The sequence below is a fragment of the Dromaius novaehollandiae genome, chromosome 15 (genome assembly GCF_036370855.1).
Source record: "Dromaius novaehollandiae isolate bDroNov1 chromosome 15, bDroNov1.hap1, whole genome shotgun sequence".
NCBI lineage: Eukaryota > Metazoa > Chordata > Aves > Casuariiformes > Dromaiidae > Dromaius > Dromaius novaehollandiae.
Window position 1 is genome coordinate 10,221,262 of NC_088112.1, and position 14,705 is coordinate 10,235,966.

General features: G+C 41.0%; 1 long non-coding RNA gene across 1 annotated transcript in view; it reads left to right on the forward strand.

The window, feature by feature from the left end:
- Positions 1 to 946: 946 nt before the first annotated feature.
- Positions 947 to 14,705, forward strand: part of LOC112994362 (uncharacterized) — a 39,847-nt gene continuing 26,088 nt past the window's right edge. The window contains exons 1-3 of the long non-coding RNA XR_003261933.2: positions 947 to 1,186; positions 7,604 to 7,754; positions 13,759 to 13,904. This is a non-coding gene — a long non-coding RNA (uncharacterized LOC112994362). The remainder of the gene's footprint in view (positions 1,187 to 7,603; positions 7,755 to 13,758; positions 13,905 to 14,705) is intronic.

Below are 14,705 nucleotides of genomic sequence, written 5' to 3' on the forward strand. Positions count from 1 at the left end.
AGTCTGTTGCTCTGTATAGGCTCCCCTTCATCTTTTGCAGGAGTGCATGTGCTCTATGAACACCAGACTTGATGTGCTAGCCTCTTCTTGCAAGATAGGCTTTGAATTTCCCTGAGTATTTCAAATCCACGTTGCCTTCAGTGAGACCGTGGAATGGGTGACTGGTTGGGCTCTATGAGAGCTGCTGCAACAGCCTTTGCTACTTATTAAACACCTCGTTTTCTGTCTCAGATGGGAAAAAAAGAGAAATGTTTCTCTTTCAACTCAATGAAGAGGCATTTGAGGATAATGAGGAACCTGAATTTACAGCATTCATCCTCTAATAGTGATAGATTTTGAGGTAATATATGATGGTAGCAATCATTTGGCTAAAGAAGTAAGATATTGCTTACTAACTGCAATAACGACTCAGGCTTCATTAGAAAAAATGTTAGCATGATCAACTCATTTTATTTTCCCTTTGACTTTTTTAGTTGTTATATTGCTTCTTGAGATGCCAGGCCATGCAATGAACTATTAGCCCAGCAGACAGCTGAACTGAGCTAAAACTCACAAACTTTTGTCTTGTCCTGAGCCCTGAGCCACAGCTCCTGCCTGTGCCCAGGGAAGCTCTGTCTGCCGCAGTGCAGAACAGGCCATCGCACTAAGCTCAGCTGGGTTGCTGTTTTCTTTAACACATATGTTGCTGAAAATCCGGGACTTGTTCAGGCTTGTTTCTGCAACCTTTCCTCAGGCCAAATGCTATGTCAAGGCAAGGATGCATGAGTAGATCCTGATGGAAGTAAGCAACTATTCTTCGTGAGTAATGATAGCATGATCAGGCCCTAAATGAGATATTCATTTGACCTTTCTCATTCGTCTGCTGTAAATCACCTTTTCTGTGCTGGTATCTCTTCTCCCTAGAGAAAGGGATTGGCTAACAGCATTTTTATTACAGTTCACAGAAGACAACAGTGGGAGTGAAGAGTCAGGGTGCATCAGAGTCATCGTATTTCAGACATATCATGGAGACTGGTCATTAATAGCCCTGTCCTGTACAGCAGAGCAGAGAGTCAGGAAATGATCTTCAACTAGGGCTAATCATCAGTGCATCAGCCCCTAAGGTAAAGAGGAGTAATCAAACATGTCACAGCTCTAAATGAAGTTCCATACTGTCAAAGAGTGTTCTGCAGCATCTAAGCAGAAGGTAAGGTGCAAAGATCAGCTTGCAGATTGCTTATATTGTGTTCTCTAGGTATTCAGTATTGCCCATTGCTAGGGGGAAGATACTGAGCTGGTGGATTGGTACAGCTGTTCCTTTGCTCATCTGTAAGATGATTGTCACTTTTTCCCCAGGAGGCTGAGAGAAGGAGGAAACTCCAAGGAAACTGGCCTTTGAGTAACCACATTCAGCTAGTTACTTGAATAAAATAGTGTTGTTCATTCCCATAATAACTATGTCTGTCTGATGGTGACATGCATCTACTCTGCTGCATTGTAATGTGCCTTCTTCCTGAGCATGTGTCACAGTGCCACGTGCTGAGAGCACATAGCTGGGAGCCGGTGAGGTAGATTTGGGAGGACCCCATAGGAGGACTGACTGTCACAACTCTTTTTCTACAGTTAATAATAGCTTTACTCTTTGATGTGTGCTTTTTTTTTTTTTTTTTTTTTTTTCTCTGAGATGCCTCTAGTTCAGGTTTCTTGGAGTGTCATTGTACACACACTGCTCAGTACCATCTAAATTCAGATGCTTAGGTATATCGGCACCTTATCTGTTGTCCTGTATTAGTAAAGAATTAAGGAGTCTGATATTAACACTATCTCTAGTTATCTCTGGATTTCTCCAAAGCTGGCAAAGATCATCTTGCACTTCCTGTGACTTTCCATTAGACACACTTTTTTTTCCCAATGTTCTCTCCCTCTGAAGCACTTTTTTTCTGTGCTAAAATAGTGTGACTCATTAGCTGAAGTATTCTCTGGAGACCCCATTTGATAGAATTGCTGCCTTTAAACAGGCTAATCTAATGGAAGGGGCAAAGCTGCTGAATAAATCTTTAACTTAGAGCATGAAGAGATGGCAGAGTGGAATTCCTCTGGCATTTGGCAGAGCAGTGCCACTGTTTCTAGTGATCCAGTGTTTCCTACTTTATATTGCAGACACTTCAGAGCTATTTCTAATTTCCAGTCAAGTGCATAAACCATTTCAAGGATCTTCAGATACAATCTTATTTGTAGTCAGATCTCAGTGAAATTACCAGATATTTTAAAACAGGAAAAATGAGTTTTTGTTGCAGAAATTATGAATGCTATCAATCAAATCAAAAATGATATAAATGATATAAATGATCAAATGATTTATGAATCAGTAAAAATTTGTTCCACCTGTAGTGAGAGAGTTCCCTTGTGGTTTTACATGTTGTCTTATTTTTTATTTTTTGTGTCTTTAATAAGAGAGCTGATTTGGGATGACAAAGCTTCACTTTCCATCTACTGGCATTTGTTCAATAGCACTATTAATTAGGCCCAGAACTGGAAGTGCCAGAGCTGTGTCAGATCACCTGTCCAGACAGGGCTATGTTCTCAGCTCATTATCTCAGCTGTAAAATCATGTGGCTATATTTTTGGGACGCAGGCTAGTATCTCTGCATGGTGTTGTGCTCTGCAGACATCAAAGGTGTCTCTGATTTGGTATGGGACTGCATGGGAGCGTAAGTCCTAGCATAGGTTAGCCAAAATGCCAGGTAGACCCAGGTCTTCTAAGTTTCAGTGTCTCATTTTTTACTCAAGACAAATCTGTCAAGATAAGGCTGATGTTTGCTCATTTTTTTCCCAATTCATTTTTTGTTTATCAAGTGTGCCCAGAATAGGCTTCTGGGGAAAAGACAGGTGGTATTTTTTCAGAAATGTTACTGAAATGATAAGTCCCTCATAGAACTGATCTCCATCACAGCAGTCAGGCACATGCCTCATGCTGGCATAAAAGACAGTTCTCCTGCAAATCATCTGTTCACACTCTTCACTGTTGGGCAAAGTCCTTGAGCACACAGAGTTTTGTATTGCAGCTGAAGTCTCAAATCTTAGACTGTCTAAGAAGATAAATTCCTCTAATGAGCACGATTTCATCTCAATCTTCAGATGTTTATAATTCTAAGAACTATCCAGTCAGCTGTCCCACCGCCCTGCTAACCTGACTAGCTAAGGGAGAGTATTAGAGAAGACAGAGCAAGACTCTTCTCAGAGAAAGAACAAGAGGCAATGGACACAAGTTGCAGCAAGGTAAATTCGAATTGGATATAAGAATAAAAATCTTCACAGAATGGTTGAACACTGAAACAGGTTGCCTGGAGAGCATGTTTAATTTCCATCCTTGAAGATATTCAGAACTCACCAGGACAAGGCCTGGAGCAGTTGGACCAAATGACCTCTGAAAGTCTGATCCAACCACAATTCCACAGTTCTAAGCGATATACTTGCAGCTTGCCCTGAAGGTGCAATCACAGTTACCAGCTGAATGGGAATGGAGATCAAAGTGAAGCCTCTGGCTACACAAAGATTGCTCCTAGTAAGTATGGAAAGATCTGCAAGCTTGAAATGCCCGTTTTTCAGCTGTGCAGAGGACACTGAAGTTCCCAACATCTGTCAGTCATGAACACTCACTTTTAATACATTCACTCCAAAAAATTGTTCACTGTTTGTGAAAGGTAGCCTGCAGATGACTGGATGAACAACCCAACATCAGCAAAGCCATAAAGCTTTTCCTCCTGAGTCAGAATTTTCAACTTCCCTTTTTTGGTATAAAAAAGTTACAATACTCTCCTAGCTGCAACGTAATCATGCATTTCTGTGTTTAAGGGCTATCTGTTACAGCAGCAGAAAGCTCTTTACATTAACTTACTGATTTTTTCTTTCTTTTTTTTTTTCACTGTTATTTTAGCCATAGTCAACTACTGAAAGATTGTGAGAACAGCTATCTGTCATAGAGACCAAGTGACTTCTCTGTTTTTGGAAGAAAAAATGTTTTGCTCTTGACCCTTTTGTGATAGTGTCATTTCACAACGGGACTTGGGCACCAGCCAATCAGTTGTAAGACTAGAAAGCAGAAGGTCTCTCTCATCTCGGTTACCCTGGATTATAGAGTGTGACTCAGAGCATACACAACACTATGGAAGTGGTTTTCCAAGTTCACAGTTGAAAAGTTGGAGGGAAAACAGGCTTTCCCACCAGCAGGCATCAATTTGATGTCCTAGTGTCACATGCACTAACTGCATGGACTGCTGCATCCTGTGCACTCCCTAAGGGCTCTTCATTTCAAAGTCCCACTAGCAATTAGTAAACAGCCCTTAGGGACAGTCCAGTTGGCAGAGGTGGGACAATAACATCCTGACACTGTGGGTCACATATTCTTTGAAAGTTTATTTGCCAGACTCTCTGATTTTGAACACTTGGGTATTCTGTTCTTTCATACAAAATATTGTTGTGGAAAGAAAAATTATTCAATTGCCTTTAAAGACTAATTCACAAGATTCAAGTCTTTTCTTTGTAAAATGAGAAGGAACAGCAAGTGAACACTGTGAAGTTTCAGCTGATGGTGTGAGCTTTTGGAGGGATTATGAACATGAGTTCTAGTGAGTTGGACTGAGTCAGTCAGGATAGCCACAAGGTTAAAATGCTCTCCTGAGATATGCCTTGATCTAGCAAAGCATTTGAGCACAAACTTAGATCAAGGATTGCTGTGCTTTATATATGAACATACTGAATTTTGGTACTATTGCTTACATGATTAAGTGTGACTAAAATGGATTGAAATGTGGAATTTCCATTTCCCTGGAGATTTTAGGTTTTCAACCTATTTTTTTTTTTTCTGAAATGAAAGGCAGACAGTAGTTGAAGAGACAAATGAGAGATAAATGGACGTCATTTCCAGAGCATCTTCATTTTCTGTTAATTCAAGTGGAATGATGAGACCTCAGAATTCAGCAGGTTTTAAGAAAAGGTTCAAAATAGTTAGTATCTTTCACGTTTTAAAGCATTTTTGATCTCTTCACACTTTGTGAATAAGTGAATATTTTGATGAGACGTGGGAAAACAGAACAAGAAAGTTTAAATAAATGGGGAAAATGCCACTTTCACTCTAAGAAGTTCCATCCCATAAAAATAATACTAGATTTGACAAAATACTTCACAATGGGAAAAAAATGCAGATATTTTCCTCACTTTTTACTTTGATACTCAGATTCTGTAGTGGAACATTTGCATAAATTCTAGTTGTAGTGGAAATTTAATATCCACAATTACGCAGACAAAAGAGTACAATATCCACTGAAATCAGTTCATTGTGAATTTATAGCAGAAAAGTTCAATGTAGTTTTTCTTACTTTGTTAACTGTCGTTGCGAAAAAGTAATACAATGTTTGGAGCTGTAGAAAGAAATACATTAGCAGAGCATTCTGTTCTAAAGAATGTGACTTGCATCCAGTGGTGCAAAGAAAATATGCTACCTTTAAAATCCTTTTCTCATTCAAGGATTGTAGCTTGCTTTATCGGAACAGTAAGAGGCAATCTTGCCAGATCCCGGTGAAGATGCTAGTTTAGTTTGCTGCTAAACTAGGAAAACAGGATTTTCCCGACTACACCAGATTGCTCAGCTAGCACTTTTAATCACATCCTTCAGCCTTTGCCAATACTGAACCCATGTAGGATGGAGTAATGAAGTGTGAGATTATTCCCCACACAGTGTAATGCCAGCTGACAGTGACAAGACATTATTCACTAGCTCAAACCTTCAGATCTGCAGAAGATGATAGCAGAGCTCCAACTTGCGTTTCAGCAAGGACAACTTTTACATATGGAAAACAATACATAACATTGACATGGGCTTCTAATCTTGATGTGTTTTACCAGATCTGAGCAGTGCTTTCATGAGGATCACGGTGCGATTTCCAAGAAAGTGGTGATTCCTAATAACGTTCAGACAGCATGAACAGAATATGAATTCCCACTGTTTTAAATGCATATATTTATTTAAATGCATATTTGTTTGTATGTTTCCTTTTAATTCTGATTTCAGGAAAACAAGGGCCAGATTTGGGGCTGAAGCATGACGTACTGGCGTAAAGAGGAGTTACTTCTGGTGTGAAAAGTTAGGCTTCAATGTGTACCTAGCACTCCTAGGTACAGCCGTCTCTCCTCTTCGTCAGGGCAGCTGTACTGAGCCAAAGGAAGGCTTCCACTCCTCTGGAAACTGATTTCTGTAGCTTTATAGGAGGTGCTATATTGAGGAGGTACCCAGCAACATTTCTGTCAACAAGAACAAATACCACAAGTTTTATCAAAATATTCAATATTCCAGCATATTGAATTCTTGTAGAGAAATTGATCTTTTCAATGAGAAGAATGTTAGGCAACATCTTTTTCTTTCATCACTATGTTGTGAAAACTTCCAGTGTGATGATTCTTCCTCATTTGTCAAGTGACTCTGAGTATGACTCATAGCCCCCAGGAATCATTTAATAAAGAGAAGTTGCTAACGAGGCCTAATCACAATCCTCTGATGTAGCTAGATGGTCTGTATTTATTCTGAACCATGGTCTCTGTCCCAGTTGGTGCAATTCCAGCTATTCCAGTCTGATGGCAGCAGGAACTGTAATAATATTAGCAGAGCCATGTCATTTGGAGCCAGGGCCCTAGGTTACATCTCCTTTTATTTATAGCTCTTTAATGGTGAACATAAATTATTCTAACATTATTTGTATGCAATTCTATTTAGTTAAAAAATGTCCTGGGGCTGAGTAAGCCTGGAAAAACTATGGTTCCAACTCATTTCTTAACAGAATATAACTTCTCAAGTTTTGCCAAACTGTGGTCCTTGTGTGTGGAGGTGGTGATGCAAGAAAGGCATGTGGAACTGGTAGCAGCTATGACACCAAGCAGAAAGTTCCTTGAATATGAAGTATTTAATAACCTGTGGTTGGTTAGCAAGAGAGTCAACAGATATCTTGAAAGCATATCTTCTGTAAAGACACTGCATGTGTTAGGTGGGAAAGCGCAGAGCAAATAAATCATGTTGTCAGATCAGAGCAGCATTTGCTGCAAAAACTTTGCAGCAACATGTTAGCTAATAGCCAGAGAGGAGAGGGTCTGGGAAAAGGAAGAATTGCTAAGACATCTAACCAATGTGACTGAAAATTCTTGCTAAAGCTATGAAAAATGCTATCATTCAAAATCAGGGCTACATGTGGCTATATATGTCTGTCCAGAAGATATCTAGCTGTATGTCCTGCCTCTGTTGCAAAGGATGGCAAATGATACAAAGTTTCTGAATACCTCCAGTAAGAACTGTTGCTGGCAAATATGTTCAATGATGCTATCTGCCATCATTATCCTCCTTGCATCCCCTGCCTGATGCTTTATCATTTCACACTGGTACAGCCGACCGCTCCCAGTTCCTTCTCCACCTCGAGGTGTGGATCACAAAGCTACAGTTTCCATCTCAGCCTTCCCTTGGTGCTTCTCTCCATCTATCCTTAGAAGGTTGAGCACTGTCCTGGATCCCTTGAACTTGCACTTCCAAAAACTGCTCTTTAAATCTGCTGCTTTGATGCAACTTCTGTTTCCCTTGCAGGGTGATGGCTCTGGAGATTTGTAATTACCAAGTTCATGCTGAGGAAATGAAACAACATGTCAGTGAGACTGCTTAGAAAGACTTGAAAGGATAAGTGTGTTGACAAGAACTCTGCTACGGACTGTTTCACTGGGGTCTTTTGGTCTAATACGTAAGTAGAGTTTCTTGTTTAAAGTCACAAAAATAGATAAAATCTGACTTTTCACCCAAGATGTTTATCTGAATTTTCTTGGTTATTTGCCATGCACATGCTCCTCTCCTTTACTATGCAGAAAATCCTCAAAAGTTTTAGTTTCATGATCTTCCGCATTGAAATACGTGTAAAACTTTCACAGTACAGTTTGCTCTCATGAAGCCCTGACTGTACAAAGGCTTTAAGGGGACAGATCTGTAGAAGTGTCACTGGGCTGAAGTAGACCAGCTGAAGATCTGCTACTAGAAAAGCATCATGTGTTAGTTATGAGCTTTCTGAGTGATATCACCAGCCTCCACAGAAATAGCAGTGCTTTTGAGACTACTCCATAAAGAACAGAGGAAGAAAGGACAGAGCCAGCAATCCCTGTATGACCCTAAGATGAGGGTATGGGTTAATGAAGAGATGGAAAATGCAGGTCACTTTTTATTCCAGTGCCCAAAATACACAGACAACTGTTTTCTCAAGTGACTAGGAATAGTATAAAGGCTTCCCAATAAAATGGGATGAAGAGAAAGAGTTTGCATGAGCTGGTGAAGAATGAGAGAACCATTAGGGAGAAAGTTACAGCATGTAATAATGGTCGTCATCAGAAATAAGTCACCATAGAGCTGGTACAGAAGCAGAGCCCCAGAATGTGGGAGGGCTCTTCCTAGCCACCCTAACTTTATCCAGACAGTCAGCCAGTTTCTATGATTTTAGGTTAATAGCAATTTCTCTCACTAAAAAACAAGTTGCTTTTCTTGTTTCTTGAAGAGGAGTTTTTGTCTGCGTATGTGTGTATGCATGTGAGGAAATTAAAAAATAACAATACATTTTCTCCTTTTGAGGTTGACATAAGCTAAGTAAGATAAAAATAAACAAGTGAAATAAGCCAAGGAGAAGGGGTGCAAAGGAATTGCTTATCACCATCTCCAATTTCTGCATTCTCCAATTTCTTTCTTTGAAGTAAAATACAGCTTTTGAGGAAAAAAGGTGATGAACAGAACCAAATCAGCTAAAATAAGCAGAGAAAGCTTTTCAAACAGTTTTATTGTGGGAAATTCAACAGCTCCAGGTGGATCCAGATCTTTTGATATTGCCATTCATCTTTGACCTTCCCTCACTCCCACTGTCAGTTGGGTTGAACTGCACTGAGTGAAAAGTATTTTCCTTCTTTGGCATGGGCCCAGCAGGCAAGAGACATTTCAGCAGTTCTGTCCTGTGGGAATAGCAACTGCTGTTTTTCACCAATACAGCTGAGATTATTGGTCTAGTCCAGATAATGGAAACTACTTCTTTCCTACCATATGTGTCTCCCTTTCCTACAGAACCAGCTACCAGTTCTTAACTAGTTCTCTCTTTGTTTTCAAGAAAAGATAAGAGAGCATCCGACTCCTGGGGAACTTACAGCTATTTAAGCAGATAAGGACTTTCTCTAGGGCTAGAAGAGCTTCCTAGGGAAAGGGATTATTGCTTCTTTCTGAGAGAGGAACTAATCACTGAGCATTATTAGCAAGTGAGAAAACACACATTTGCAGATGCTGTCTTCATAGCTTTGTGCATTTATCAAAAGAATGAGGAAACTTTAGGAAACTGGTTCCCTTACATCACTTCATTTATATGAAAAAGACATCTAACCTGGTGGAAATTTCCCCAGGGAAAACCCCAGCACAAAGAAACTTTATACTCCTCACAGTCATTCCAGAAGTTCTTTGCTGCAGCATCTTTCGCTGTCCCTGGGCTCTTTTGGTGCAGAGACTCAAGCTGTTTTGCCTGTTCTTGGCCAGTTTTGTGCTGACTAGAAAAGCTGTAAGGCTGCTGTGTCTTACACAGGGAGTCACACAAAGAACCACCTTTGCTCCCTTTCTTGTGCAAAACAGAGCAACAGGGATGCAGAGAAAGGGACAGAGGCTTTTATTTTTACCTTTCTGGAGAAGAAAGGAAAGAAAAATGAGAAAAGCAGCCTCTGAAAAACATTGGCAATGCCAAGGCATACGCTGTTATTAAGTGAGAGAAACAGTTCTGCTCTATTAAAGCCCGGGATTTTAACAGTACCTCAGGGAATTTGATTTTTAGCCCCCTAAAATTCAGATGGGTGGAGCATCATAGGATTCCTTGGCATTCCCAGTGGCAGCACTGAAGATAACTCAAACTGTAACACTCCACCCAACTCCTGGGACTTCAAAAAATACAGCAATGATGGGAAAAACTCAACCAGACCAAACCAGACAAAATAGATGGCTGTGTTCTTTAGGCAGAAATTAATTTGAGCAGGGCATCTCTAGGGAGCATGAGGAAATAAGGCATTCATTCCACTCTGTTAAGTCATGGGTCACTCACAGCTTGACCAAAAAGAGGAAACTGTTGTGGAGCAAGTAACATCATTTTGGATATTCTTTTGCCTTCCTTTGCTGCCTCATCTTTCTGGACTCTCTGCTCTTGGACATCACTTCTCCTTCAGAAAGTGTGCTCCTGGGAGCTCCTCTTGTCAGACCTTGAGCCCTTGCTAACATGGCTCCACAGGGCGCAAAGGAAAGCAGCGGAGTGAAGGCATGGAGTGCCTCTGCTGAAACAGTAGCTCTTTTGCATTCTGAGAAACAAGGCCATTTTAATCATATTTCTCTCTAGACCATATTTAGCCAAAAATTTCCACCCTATGGAGCTACAGCCCTGTGACTTAAACTCTGAGAATGGGCTTGCAGAAACTTGAGCTTGGTGCAGAAACTTTTCCTTTCTTTTGACCTCGCTGGGGGAAATATGCCCAGGATTTATACCCTATTCCACTTTAACCGATGGAGACAATTCTTCCAGAGGCTCATATGTTACTCTGGCCTTCTATGAAGCAGCAGGTGCTAAGGCATTAAAAACTTCTACAGTGAAATGGTTTTCAATATCAGATAAAGGTGCCACACAAGGAGTAAGAATGGTACATAGCTGTGGTAGTCATAGTCAGAAGGAAGGACCTGTCTCTTCAGAGGAAGATGTCCACAAGAATGTGTTCTTCAGCTTGAACAGTCAGTAGCAATGATACAGCTGCATAGGAAGCCCAGTGAAAAGATGGTATCAAGGTGGATCAAATGGAGAAGGGATGAAAGTCCAGACTTTAATTTGGGACTGTAACTAGCTCCTCAGTAATGCAAAGGTCTTTGCTACTGGATGGTGTGGGATGGTGTCTCCCTTTCTGCCCCCAGCACACCTGTACTCACTACCAGCCTGTCTTTCCTTTTGTGAGAATTATTTGAACCTCCTAACATAATTCCAACCTTGTTCCCAGCCTCCCATCAGATCATTTTGATGATTTCAGAAAAACAATTGGCAAGTGAGAGCATATTTTCAAAACAAAGGATGCAAATTTCTCCCCAGTTTGTTAGTTCCTTCCCAGTTGTTATTACATTTTAGAAATTTCCTGAATATAGCTCAAATCGTTGCAGTCTGGCTCATGAAGCTCTCAGATGGGGGGCAGCCTGCAGAGTTTGAGGGGCTTGTTTGTGCTTTGCCAGTTGCAGCCATTTTGGCTGAAACAGGCTTTGCTGTTATTCAGGAAGTTAATTGCTAGGACATGAAACTGAGGTAGCATGTCTGATTGCAGCTCTCCTCTGAGATTACTGAGAAACAACTGAGCGGAAGAGAGTCTTAATAGCAATACAACATGGACCATTTCCCCAGACCTTCAATTTCTTGCTGAAGATTTATATTTTAAATTCATTTAATGAAGGTTGTCCCAGAGGTCAAGAAATTCCTAATTGACACTGGCAAGCAGGATTATACATTAAGCAGTGCTTCCGGCTATGTGCTGGCACAGAGGCTTTTGAGACAGAAGTTCTGGGGGATCTCATTCATTACAAACCCCTTGCAGTGCTTTGAGGCTTGGTTTTGTAGAGGGAGGCAACAAGCTCAGAAATGCCCTTTTTAAGGAAACAAAGTCATCAGTTACAGACCCCAATTTCACCTTCTGCTTGAACTTGTTTGAGGAAAAAAGTGGTATTTTTAGGCTTGTTAAGTTGAATTTTCTACCAGCAACACAGTATGACTAGATTGCACACATGTGGAAATGAGTTCTTATCTATCTCAACACTCCTGATGGAGTTAGCTCTGAAGGACCTAATGGAAGCAGTGAGGATGTCTGGACAATTTTCTTCATAGCTGTTTAAAGTTCTGTTTGTTAAATGTGTGCAGTATGTCTAGAGAAGATAGGTACAAAACCAAGCCTAACAAAAACATACAACCTTACATATCAGTTCTAGCTCAGGTCTATGGGGAGATAATTTTCCTGACATACCACCATATGAAGGCTCTCCATGCCTTCATTCCCATCTCACTGCCATTCCAAGGAGGGAGGAGACCATGGCAGGGAAAGGCTCTATTTCATACAAATTGCAGGCATCCTTTTTCCCCGTAGATCCTGAAGTCTCTTCTCCCAACCTTGGGCATGTGGAAATGAAAGGAGACTCCTAGGGAAGTGTCTAATCTATGCACCCTTCTTTTCCTGCTCCAGTAGTTGCTACCACCTGAAATGCCTTCTCCTAAACCAGGTGTGCATATGTGCTGGTTTGTGTAAAAGCTGAGGCTCTGACTTAAGTGACTGGAGTTAATAAAGAAGTTCCTACTTCCCAGCCATGCAAAGGTCAATATCATTTATGCGCTAGCCCCCCTTTAATGGTTTTAGCCTCTGGCCTTCATGGGTACACCTCTCTCAGGATGCTGAATCAGGCTGCGGCAGGGAGAGGGGAGTAGTGGTGGTTATACCTGCTCAGCGCTAGCAGAGGATCCTTTTCCATGGAATGAAGCCTCAAGACCCATACACAGCTTTAGTGCCATCAGTATTTCTCTTGTTTTTATTCTAAAATGATTAAATGACCCTAGAAGTAAATTACTGTTTGAAGCCATTTCTGAGCATTTAATTTGTCCAGACTTCTATGCTGAAGTCTGTGATTCTGTTTGAATAAACAGATTCTGTCTGCCAGAAAACTTGATTAGCAGGGAGTTTTTTAAAAGCAGGAATACAGCACAGAGTATCTGCAGGCAATTGGATACATTTTACAAAGTGTGAATATGTGCAGGGAACTCACATCTTAGTTTTATCTACTGAAGGCTAAAGTACATAGAATGTGACATGGGAGAAATATGTAGGGGTGACTTGAGAACACTGAAACTTATTGACTGGAAAGCAGACATTTGGGGAAATACTGACCTTAAGCAACTGTCCACAGGGATATTCCGAGCTTAAAAGAAACTGCTTCCTTTCCAACCTTAGCAATAGGATATATTCTTATCCAGAGAGAGAAATATTATGCAGAGAGAAACAGTCTCCAAATGATCTTACTATCCATTCACTAACTGTAGGATATTAGCTTTTTTAACAGGGCAGTGTGTGGGCATTTACTGGCATGTGTTGAATCCTTGATCCTTGCAATGTCTTTAAAATTTTTCTAATTATTCTGAGCAAGTGGCAATTCCTTATGCCAATTTAAAAGTTTAAAAATACCAGTGTCCTTCCCCTTCTGACTCTATTAGCAATGGCATGAGCTACAGCAACTGGCTTCAGGGCCAGGCTAAGATCGAATGTGACAACCTGAAGTTCTAGTATAGTCCTAAGCCTCATTCACAGCATGGAGTTTCATTCAAGACTTTCATCCTCACTGAGACTAAGGGAGAGCTGGAATTGGGCTTTCCCATTCTGGACCCTCCCTAGTTTTCCATGGTAAGAAGTCAAACCTTTGGGAAACAGCACAGCAGCAGGGTACTTGGTGAGACCTCAAACCCAAGACAGACCAGGGTGGAAGGACAGTGCTCTTCCCCTGTGCAATGTTTGACAGCATGGGAAGGATGGGGGCTGAGATGGCTCAGCAAGAATGTGTCCGTTTGAGGCTTTGGTTAATACTGTATTCAAGATTGGGGTTTTCTTCATGTTTTGGTTGCATACACTAAGTACACAGCAATTCAGTGATTTGCTGCAGGGATTTTTTTATGTTTGTTTTAGGGATAGCACATGCAGAGCAATCTTGCTGAGGAGATCCTGTGAACCCACGTGCTGTCATCTGGGCACCACACTTTCTTCAGCAATCACTGCAAACACTCTTTTGGGACAGACTTTCCCACAGATTTTCTTTTGTAACCCTCCAGGAGGTAAGTTAAATCTGATCAACAATACCATGCAATCATGAGCAGAAATTTGATCCTCAAAAGGAGAACAACTGAAAACTTTGTGCTGTTTGCTAGGGACTTCGCTATATTTATTTTCTGTGGAAAGTACTTAGAGGAGTTCATGCTTTAAATGGCTAAGTTATGGTGAGTAGTTTCCTAGTTTCCTTTCACAGGCAGTGGTAGAGGAAGGGTCTTTTAAAAGATGACCTGGAGTACCTGAGCCTGCCTCTTTCTCTCCATTTCTTACACCCGCAGTTCTGTTGGCTCATCCAGCACCAAGGGAATGCAGCACTGGTGGGTGTTGCCATGAGGGAGAGGCTACCTCTGAGCTGCCCCAGAGCCCAAAGTGTTTCTCAGCCACAGAGACAGCTGCTGTGACCATGGGGCACCAGCTCTGCTCTCCTAGACGTGGATCGCAGAACCACTTGCAAATTCGGAATCATTTTTCTGATGAGGCTTGGAAACGTAGCAATGTAAGAAACAGGTGTTTCAAAAGTGAGCAATAGTATTGATAGGCCACAGACCTCAAATTTGCACAATCCAAGAGTAAAATAGTGGGAACTGAATCTGAAAAAAGGCTTAGTTGTGCAGAAATGACTCACAGATTGGCATCACAAAAATAGGGGAACTGAGAAGGCTGCATATTTTCAAGATGTGGAAATAATGTTATATATTGAATTCAGTACAAGTTAATGATGACTGGTTTACAGTCTTTTAGAGCAAAATAAATGTCAAAGCTGAACTGCTGCAATAACGAACATCCTGCAGTCAAAACATTCAATT